An 11,269-nucleotide genomic window follows, 5' to 3' on the forward strand; every position below is an offset into this window, starting at 1 on the left:
GAAATCTGAAAATCTGTAATAATACTACAACCTGATCATGACCTTCCTCACTACTAAATTATTTTTAATTTATTGTTGGACTGGAAGTTCTTGCTGCTTGCGCTCGAAGAAAAAGACTTAGATGTTCGAGATCTTCGGTGAAGAAAGTATTCGTAGACGTGATGCTCAAAAATTTTGGGTTTGCTTAACAGTGAAGGTGTACAAAAACAACCCGTTTCTCAAGAAAATTTGCCAGTTTTGCGGGGCCAGACTGGGTGATACCTACAAGTTCAGCGAATATTGCCTGAGTTTGAGTGTTGAAAAGAACATGCATTTCAGTTTGATGGCTAGTGAGAATTTCAGGTGATCAAGATATTTCTTGATGCTATTTCTTCATCTTCGATTTGTCTAATCATATAAAAGTGCTATTAATTTTTAAAAGTTCTTTTATTGAAAAAATTATTACGAAAAAAATTTTTGAAAAAATTTCACATGTAGAAAATTTGAAAAAAAGTTTGGAAAATCCAAAAGTGCACGCCTCATAACGCTCATTCATTTTTTAAGAAAAAATAAATTGTGTAACTGATAAAAAAAAGAAAATTATAATTAAGTAATTTCTTACAGAGTATTTTTTTTTTTAATATCAGCGCCCTTTTTTCTTGTTATATGTGCACGCAGTCTCAAAAAATCTAGCTTTATCAAGTGGCGCCATAGCTTTCACGTGAGGAATAAGACAAATGCGTTTGTCTTTGTACGGTTATATCGTAATACAGTTTGTTAATAATTCAATTTAAAAAAAATACGTAAACTAAGCTACTGATATAAAATAAGGACCCAGTTCATCGCATTCGTAAACTAATAAAAAGGTCCGGTCTTGAAATATCAATTTGTTCGGGAGTAATCATTGGTACATCCAAAATGGGGTGACATCCGGACGTCCACGTAAAATTTTTTCAAAAATGTTTTTTTTTTTTTCAAAATAGCTACATGAAATGATTTTAGAAAGTAAAAAGATGGTTTAATTTAAGTGTTTTCTCCGTGTAAATCTACTTATATTATTGTATAAGTGTAATATGGTTGTGATAGAGATATTTAAAGATCACAAAATTGCTTGACCATGACGAGTCGAGTATAAAGCACAACCTCACGCGCTTCGCGCTATGAGGCGATGCAACTATACGAGAAATTTTTTCTTTTAATTTTTATGGACGGGTCCGGGACATTTTGCAGAACTGGATATGAGATTTCGTATGTTAAGGTTGGCCAAGTGGTTGTACTAAACATTGTCGTGTCGTGCCACCTGGTTGCGACAAGGCTCATCATAGAAATTGTGAATAAAACAGATTTCCTAAATAAATGTAACAAAAATCCAATAGATGACCGATACATGTGCATTTACAACTTTAACCGGATCCTCGTAGCATTAGAGAGCTCCCTGTGAAAAGCATACATTTTTCTCCAGTAAATAATGTGTACTCTATTACACAAGTCATACAAAAATATGACAACAATATTAATTTATTATTTTGTAAATTGTAATAATTATTCCGAGTGGTATAAATTCAAAATATTTGTGCAATTAATATTTTATTATAATTTTTTAAATAAAATTATTTATTATAATAATAATTTTCATTTATTGCTCGTGATATTTTTATTAGGTATTTCATAAATATCAATAACTATAAAATATTAATAAATTTAAGTGTTTATAAATTTTTACAAGCACTACCGGATTAAAATAAAACAATTCAGGATGTTATATTACAGTTACATTTGTGAGTAATAATTATTTAATTTATTTAAAAAAATTTTATATTGTTAATAACATTTTTATTGGTTTTATGATAAATAACATTTATATATTTTTTTTTTTGGTGGGCTCTCATATACATAATTTTTAATTAAAAAAAAATGAAAGTACTCCAAAATTTTTAATCTGTTTAAACACGTGTTTCCTATTCATATCAAACATATTTATTTTGGAGTTGATTTTTTTTTAATATATAGAACATTTACAATAATAAATTAATTATTAAAAAATATCATTATTCGATCGGCTATTTAATAAAACTCCGTTCCCCTTAGCACGGAGAAACTAAAATTATTAACACTAAAAAAATTAAATATAATCAGGGCTCGGTCAATTATAATATAAATATTAAAGATCTGTAAATAATAGTCTAGGCTCATCGTAACTACAATGGCCCGATATTGTTTGCAAATAATTATTTTTATCTGTGCTCTGCTAGATATAATGTAGAAATAAGGGCTTATATTTTTACGAACAACACCTTGGCACGGATGACACGGTATTAATGATAAAAACCATTTAATTAGCCTTAAGTTAATTATATTACAAAGTTAGAAGGTTCTAAAATTTTTAACTATACCCTTCTTAACGCGAATGACCCCATCTTCTTGTTTAAATAAATTTCTTGCATACCCACAAGTATTATTCATTTTATAATATGGAGTATCGAGAAATATGAACAAAGTGTAGATAGCATCAATCCCGGTCTTTTATATACAGTTCTCAAACCACCAGTATAGGCAGAGATGCATGCATGCTCCTCTTCTTCTGTCACTTTTACTGCTTCTTTTATACAAATAAGAACTATTGTTTTATCGTTTTATCAAGACAAAACCATTACTTATGAATTTTAATTATTCGTAATTATTGAAAAAAAATATGTTATACAATCAGTACCAGACCAGTTATCCCATTGAAATTGATAATTATTAAAAATTTTTAGAAAATGTCTCGGCGGATGGCCCGGAATTTTCTATCAAATACCGTATTATTATAGATATAAGGCCAAATAATGGATAAAAATTTTTTTTTATAAATTTAACATCGCTTACCGTATACCTCGACTAAGGGAGAATTATTTATTGGGAATAAAAACTAATTTGTATCAGACCAACCGTGAAAGAAAAATTAGAGTTGGTATTATTAACGATGGAAAACTGATGAAAATCGGGAAATTAAAAATAGGCTCACATTATTTTAATAAATCTCAAGTGTATAAGTGTATTATGATTTTCAAAATAATTGAAAACCATAGAAAACCATAGAAAACCCTTTTGCAAATTTTAGATTTTTCTATTTATTTAATTATAATTATAAGCAGGAAGTACTAAAATTCAAATTTGTAATTTATTTTTATTCCAAAAGTGTTAAAGTTTTCTTTTATTTCGACAAAATAATTATATCGCATAAAATATGTAATGTTGTTTTAATAAATACCAAAGAGTATACTCTTATATGCTTGAAGAACTTACAATGATTTTCATTGTCACTACTGGATGCTAAGAGAATAACGCTACACTTAATTTTTATTAGCAATTAATTTTTGATTTATAATTTATAATTTTTTTCAATAAGTAACCTGCAAATGACCCTTTTGTAATCCAGATCTTTGCCTGCAATAATTTTTGTATTTTTTTTAGTTATAATTTTTGGCGGGAAGGTCTAAAATTCAAATTTTTTAATTTTTTATCTTTTAAAATTGTTTTATTTTTTTTTTTGTTATTTTGACGAAATAACATTTTCTTATGAAATATGTAATGTTTTGATAAATATTAAAGAGTATACCTGGGCAAATCAGAATGACTTTCATTGTCACTCCTGGTTGCTGGCAGAATAACTCGGCATTTACTTTCTTAACAATAATTCTTTGATAAGTTCAATTGATAAGTAACCTACAAACAACTTTTGTAAAATTCAGAGCTTTGCCTGCAAGAATTTTTCTAGTTTTTTAATTTTACTTTTTGGCGGGAGAATCTGAAATTCGAATTCTTAATTTTTTAGCTTTTAAAAATTTTGATATTTTTTGTTTTATTTCAACATAATTATCATTTTTCATAAGATATTTATTGTATTGATTGTTGTCAAAGGGAATACTTGGACAAGTCAGAATGACTTTCATTGGTACTACTGGATGCTGAAAGAATTACTCTACATTTACTTTTTTAACAATAATTTTTGCTTAATTTCAATTGAAAAGTAACCTAAAAACGACCCGTTCATAACACACACACACACACACACACACACACACACACACACACACACACATACATACATACATACATACATACATACAGCGACACGGACACCATCGCGGGAATAGTCAGGGAAGCTTCCTAGGATCTCAAAACGACGAAATCTGATGAAAACTCGATTTTCGAAAAACGGGGTAAAAACAATAACTTCCCGATTTTTGAAAATTTTTAATTTCCTTAGCGGAAAGTTAAAAATGAAGGGTCACAGATGACTTATAAAGTAAAACTTTATCACAAATAACCTCTGGTAGTAATATGAAAGGGTAGAAATAAAAAATACCATATGTTCTGATAGTCATAAGAAATCACGATAAAAATTGACTCTCCTCCCTGATTAAAAAAAAGTATTGAACCTATGCAACTGTATATCTATATTGTATGTATATATAGATATACAGTGTGTGAAAAGTATTGAAAAAGTATTGAATTACATACTTTTTCAATACTTTTCAATACTTTTTTTTAATCAAGGCTTAGTCCACCTTGCCGTTTATTGAAATGATTTCATTTATTTTTAATAATACAAAATGAACTCAAACAATATTATAATTTAATATATAAATTATTATTAATAATATTTACGTGTAACCTTGAAACAGAAGGTGCACTTATATTAAAAATAAGAAAGTGTCATATCTATTCGATAAAAAGTCTATTTTATTGTAAATATTAATAATTATTCGAAAATTACAAAAAATTTCTTCGCACGGATAGCCCAGAATTAATTATTGATAACTAAAAAATTTATGGTTCCTTGCTACTTAATGAATAGAAATGGTCATAGATGATTTGTAAAAATAAACTTTTACTAATGACCTGGTAGAATTATGGAAAGAAAGGGATGGCTAATAACTTGACTCAGATTGTCAAAACGAATCACGCTGAAGCCTGACTCTCCTTAGTCCACCTTATCATATAATAAAATAAATCTTTCAATTTTTAAATAATATATTATTAACTGAATCAAAATTATAATTTGAAATAATAATTATGATTAATATCTTTCATTTTAGTTAAATGAAAGATTTCATTATCTTTCATTGAATTAACATCTTCACAACTCGAACAGATACTACAAGCTTCCAGCTTTACTAGTATTCAAGTTCGATGGATTTCCATCGAACTTAGTGGAAGAGAGGAAACTCTCGATATATAGGGAAGATGGAAGGTCCATCTATTAACTTGAATTAAAGATCTACTAGTCATAATGACCTGAAAGGCAGAGAATATTCTAATTTAAAATTAACTTTGAAATGAATGGTGCGTTACTATTAAAAATGAAAAAGTGTATAATACTTATCTCATTAAAGGTCAATTTTAACAAAAAAATAGTTAATTATTCAAAATTCATGGATTATTTCTACGCACGGATCGCCCGGAATAATTATTTAAAACAAAGAAATTAATAAATACTGGTTAATTAATAAATAGAATTGGAGAGTCATCGGAGAATAATGAAGAAAAATCTTTCCACGAATGACCTGGTAGTACTACGGAAAGATAGAGAGAATAAATACCAGACTGAGATTGTCATAAGGAGTCAGGATGAAACTCGACTCTCCTTAGCTCACCTTGCTATATATTTACAAAATAAGAAAATGTAATACCTATTCGATATAAGGTCAATTTTATTTAAAAAATTAACAATTTTTCAAAATTTGCAAAACCTCTTGGCACGGATGACCCGGAATTAATAATTGATAACAAAAATTAATAGTTTCAGGTTATTCATTGAATAACAATGAGGGGTCATGAAAGATTTATAAAGAAAAACTTTTTTACTTATGACCTGGTAGTAAAATAATAGAATAGGAATAATATATATCTGGTTCAGATTGTCATAAGGACTCAGTATAAAATTCAACTCATCATCGTTTACCTTTTTCTTTTATGACCTTACAGAACTATGGAAGGAAAAGGGTAATAAATATGAGACTCACATTGTTGTAAGGAATAAGGCTGCAGCTTGACTTTTCTAGGCACACCTTACCATATATTAAACAAATTCTTTATTTTTTTAATAAATATTAAATCTACCTGATTAATATCATTACTTAAAAGAAAAATGGTCAATTATGTTACAGTTTATACTCGATACGGGTGAGACACTACTAATAAAATGATTAAAAAAGTAAGTTATATTCGTTAAAAGATCAATTATATTATATTAATTAATGATTGTTTAAAATATACTTTTAATTTCTTGGCACGGATGGCCCGGAATTGATTTTTAAACAGTAAAAAATTAATAGTTCCTGGTTATTTATTGAATAAAAAGGAAGGATCCTAGATGATTTGTAAAGAAAAATTTCTTCACAAATGACCTGGTAGTAATATGGAGGGGTAGGGATTATAAATACCTGGCTCTGATATTTATAAGCAAGCGGGCTAAGACTTGACTCTTGTTAGCCCCCTTTGCCATATATTAAAATAATTTTATTTATTTTAAATAATATAAAATCAACCAAAAATAGTGCAGCAAAGCAAAGAAAAGAGATGGCGAGGAAAGCACAAAAAGCAACGAACGCGGTATGGGGTATAATAAAGAGAAGCAAAAGGAACAGTATAAGGGACAGGATGTATCTGATGAACACGGTGGCGAAATCTGTAGCTATGTATGGAGTAGAAGTGTGGGGGTGGGAAAAATCGGAAGAGATTAGGAGAGTGCATAGAAGGCTGTGCAAGATGGCTTTAGGAGTGAGTAGGGACACACCAGGGTACATATGGAGGGAAGAAATGGGAGTAGAGGATATAGAAATAACACTAAAAGTGAGAGCAGTACGATATATAAAGGACGTGATAAAAATGGACAGAGAAAGATGGCCGTGGATTATTATGAAAGAAGAAATGAGAGGTATACTAAACGGAAGAGCAACAAAATGGGGTAAAGAAGTGGAAAAAATACTAGAAAAAATGGGCTGTGAGGAAGTAGTTAGGATGATATATAAAGAGCAGGAAATAGAAGAAATAGAAACAAAGCTGGACGAAGGGATAATGAGAATAAAAGAAGAAGCAAAAAAAGAAGACGAGGAGGCGATAGAGAAATCATCATACTGCAAATTATATAAGAAAATAAAAATAGATAAGGATAAAAATTACTACTGGAGAAAAGATGAAATAAGTGGAGAAGATAAGGAAACATGGGCGAGAGTACGATGTGGGAACATAGGAAGAGGGGGAAAAAAAGGATATAAGGATTGGAGATGCAGAGTATGTGAGGGGGAAGAAGAAACCCTGATACATATAATGAAATGTGAAGAAATATATGAAAAGTTGGAGAAGAAGGAAAGAGTTTTTAAATGAATGGAAAGATTTAGAAAATGAAGAGGTTGAAGAAAGATTAATAGAAGTACTAAAGGGAAGAATAGAGCAGGAGAGCATGCACGGTCTTCAGAAAAATTGAAGAGATCCTGAGGGAAAAAGCAGGATTGCGGCTTTTGAGGCAGGAGGGTCACCAGAACAACGACGTGCAAACAAAAGGAAAAAAGAAAAGAAAAGAAAAATAGAAAGATCAAATGAAAAGAGAAATAATTTATACAATTAACATACAGAGGCAAAATATGTAAAAACTTTGTAAGAGACGAAAGTCGTGCAAATAAAACTATTTATTATTATTATAAAATCAACCAAAATTATTATTAATATTTTTTTTTAAAATACAAAAATTTCTTGGCACGGATGGCCCGGTATTAATTATAAAAAACTATAAAATTTATGGTTCCTCGTTACTTAATGAATAAAATTGGTTATAGATGATTTGTAAAGAAAAACTTTTTTACAAATGACCTGGTAGCATTATGGAAAGAAAGGGATGACCAATAACTTACTTAGATTGTTATAAGGAATGACGCTGAAGTCTAACTCTCCTTTGCCCACCTGATCATATAATAAAATTATTCTTTTAATTTTAAATAATATACAATTAACTGAAATACACTTATAATTTGAAATAATAATTATCATTAATATTTAAGTTTAACTTTTAAATGAATGGTTGCATTACTATTAAAAATCCAAAAGTGTAATACTTATCTCATTAAAGGTCAATTTTAATGAAAAAATGATAAATTATTCCAAATTTACGGATTATTTCTACGCACGGATTGCCCGGAATAATCATTAGAAACTAAGAAATTAATAATTCCACGTTAATTAATAAATAGAAATGGAGAGTCATTAAAGATTTATGAAGAAAAATATTTTCACGAATGACCTGGTAGTACTACGGAAAGATAGGAAGAATATATACCTGGCTCAAATTGCCATAAAGAGTCAGGATGAAACTCGACTTTCCTTAGCCCACCTCGCTATATTTTTAAATAATTTTATTTATTCTTATCAACAGAAAATTAACTCAATTAATATAATAATTTATATTAAAATTTAACCCTAAAACAGGTGGTGCACTAGTACTTAAAATAAGAAAATGTAATACCTATCCGATGAAAGGTCAATTTTATGGTGAATATTAATAAGTTTTCGAAATGAACAAAAAATTTCTTGGCACGGATAGCCCAGAATCAATTATTGATAACTAAAAATTTAATAGTTCCACGATTATTAGGAAATAGAAATGAAGGGTCATTGAAGATTTTTGAAGGAAAACTTTTTCAGTCATGACCTGGTAGTACTATGAAAAGAAAGGGACAATAAATACTAGACTCAGATTGCCATAAGGGGCCATTCATTAATTACATAAGGGTATTGAGGGGGTGGGGGTTAAGAAAATCTCTACATGTTCTTATGTGGGGGGTTGGGGAAAGGGATCCAATTCAATCTTACGTAATATTTCGTGAATCAAAATTTTATGTTCAAAATCTTATTCTTTTTTGGAGTCCAAATAATTTCATCAATTTGAAAATGTATACACTCAAATTTTTATTTTATTCAAATGATTTTGATTGCTTATTCAAAAAAAATTACTTATTTGAGTTTTATATTTTCTTATTGTTCTCCATATTTGGTCCTATAGAAAAAATTCTAGTACATTTTTCCGTGTACTATTGTAATTTTATTATTTAGAATAATGCGTAAGAAAGATAAGGGGGGGTTCGAGAAATCTTACGTACACTTACATGGGCGTGTAGGGGTGGGGTGTGAAAAGTCACCATAAATTGCTTACGTAATTAAGAAATGGCCTTAAGAAGTCAGATGAATCCCCAGCCCACCTTGCCATATCTATACTACTATATAAATCTATTGACTCTGTCTGTAACATTCAATTTTTTCATCTAATTTTGTGATAAATAATCGTTTTATGATGCGGTGATTCACATCCGACTTTTTTTTGTCTGTCTGTCTGTCTGTCTGTATGTCTTCTTATAACTCAAGAACGGCTTGACCAATCTTAATAAAAATTGGTATACAGTCAGAACACGTTATTCTGCGAATTGCACATTGAAAGTTACAATAAATATTAGCTCGAATGATCACATGGATGAAAAGGTAAATGCCAATTCGATGAAATTTGAAATCTCTATAAGTCAATACAATACCCCAATTAAATTTCAAATTTAAATGTATAAATACAATTTTATAAACGCCCAGCGGAGCGGGCAGGTAACAGCTAGTATTAAAATAATTTTATTTATTCTAATTAATAGAAAATTAACCTAAACAATATAATAATTTTTAATAAAAGATATTATTAATATTAGAATTTAACTTTCAAACAGGTGGTGTATTACTACTTAGTATAAGGAAATGTAATATCTATCCGATAAATGGTCTATTTCATTGTAAATATTAATATTTTTCAAAATTTCACAAAATTTCTTGGCACGGATCCCACGGATGGCCCGGTATTAATTATTAAAAACTAAAAAATATATGGTTCCTGGTTACTAAATCAATAGAAATGGTCATAGATGATTTGTAAAGAAAAACTTTTTTACAAACGACCTGATAGAACTATGGAAAGAAAGAGATGACTAACAACCGACTCAGATTGTCATAAGGAATCACGCTGAAGCCTGACTCTCCTTAGTCCACCTTATCATATAATAAAATAAATCTTTCAATTTTAAATAATATATAATTAACTGAATCAAAATTATAATTTGAAATAACATTTATGATTAATATTAAAGATTAAGCTTGAAATGAATGGTGCGTTACTATTAAAATGAAAAGTGTATAATACTTATTCTCATTAAAGGTCAATTTTAATGAAAAATGGTTAATTATTCAAAATTCATGGATTATTTCTACGCACGGATCGCCCGGAATACTATTTAACACAAGAAATTAAACTAAATACTCAAGCTTAATTGATAAAATACACTTTAGGAGAGTCATCAGGAGAATAATGAAGAAAATCTTTTCACAAAATGACCTTGGTAGTACTACGGAAAGATAGAGAGAATAAAATACCAGACTGAGACTCAAGTCATAAGTGAGTCAGGATGAAACTTCCTCGACTCTCCTTAGCTCACCTTGCTATATATTTACGTCAAAATAAGCGAAATATAATACCTATTATTTGATAAGGAGTCAATTTTAATTTTAAAAATTTACAATTTTTTCAAAATTTTGCTAAAAAGGCTTTCTGGCACGGATGATCGGGAATTAATAATTGATAACAAAACAATTATTAAGTTTCAGGTTATTCATTGAATAACAATCAGCAGGGTCATAAAAAGATTTATAAAAAGAAAACTTTTTTACTCATGCACCTGTGGTAGTAAAATCAATAGAATAGGAAGATGAACAGCATATATATCTGAGTTCAGATTGTCATAAGGAGTCTGGATAAAATTCAACTCATCATTGCTTACTTTTTTTCTTTCATGACCTTAGAGAACTATGGAAAGAAAGGGGTAATGTGAATATGAGACTCAGGTTGTTATAAAGAATAGGAAGGCTGAAACTTTTACTCTCCTATGCGCACCTTACCATATATTAAAACAAATTCTTTATTTTTTTAATAAATGGTAAAATCTACCTGATTAAATATCCATTACTTAAAGAAAAATGATTAAATTATGTTACAGTTTCTTAAACTCGACAGAAAGTGGTGACGAATAAGTATGATTTAATTCATTTCATAAACAAAAAGATGAAAGAACTTTGATTAACTTGAAAGTAAAATACATTATTATTTAGTAAGAGGCACATGGTAGTGAATGTTTACTTGTTTATTATTAAAGCTATTTAACTATATTTGTGTATGACTCCCAGTTTGGAAAATGGCATCAAAACAGATTGTGTAAAATGATGTTGT

This window comes from Cotesia glomerata, unplaced genomic scaffold (assembly GCF_020080835.1).
Source record: "Cotesia glomerata isolate CgM1 unplaced genomic scaffold, MPM_Cglom_v2.3 scaffold_18, whole genome shotgun sequence".
In the NCBI taxonomy this organism is placed as follows: Eukaryota; Metazoa; Arthropoda; class Insecta; order Hymenoptera; family Braconidae; genus Cotesia; species Cotesia glomerata.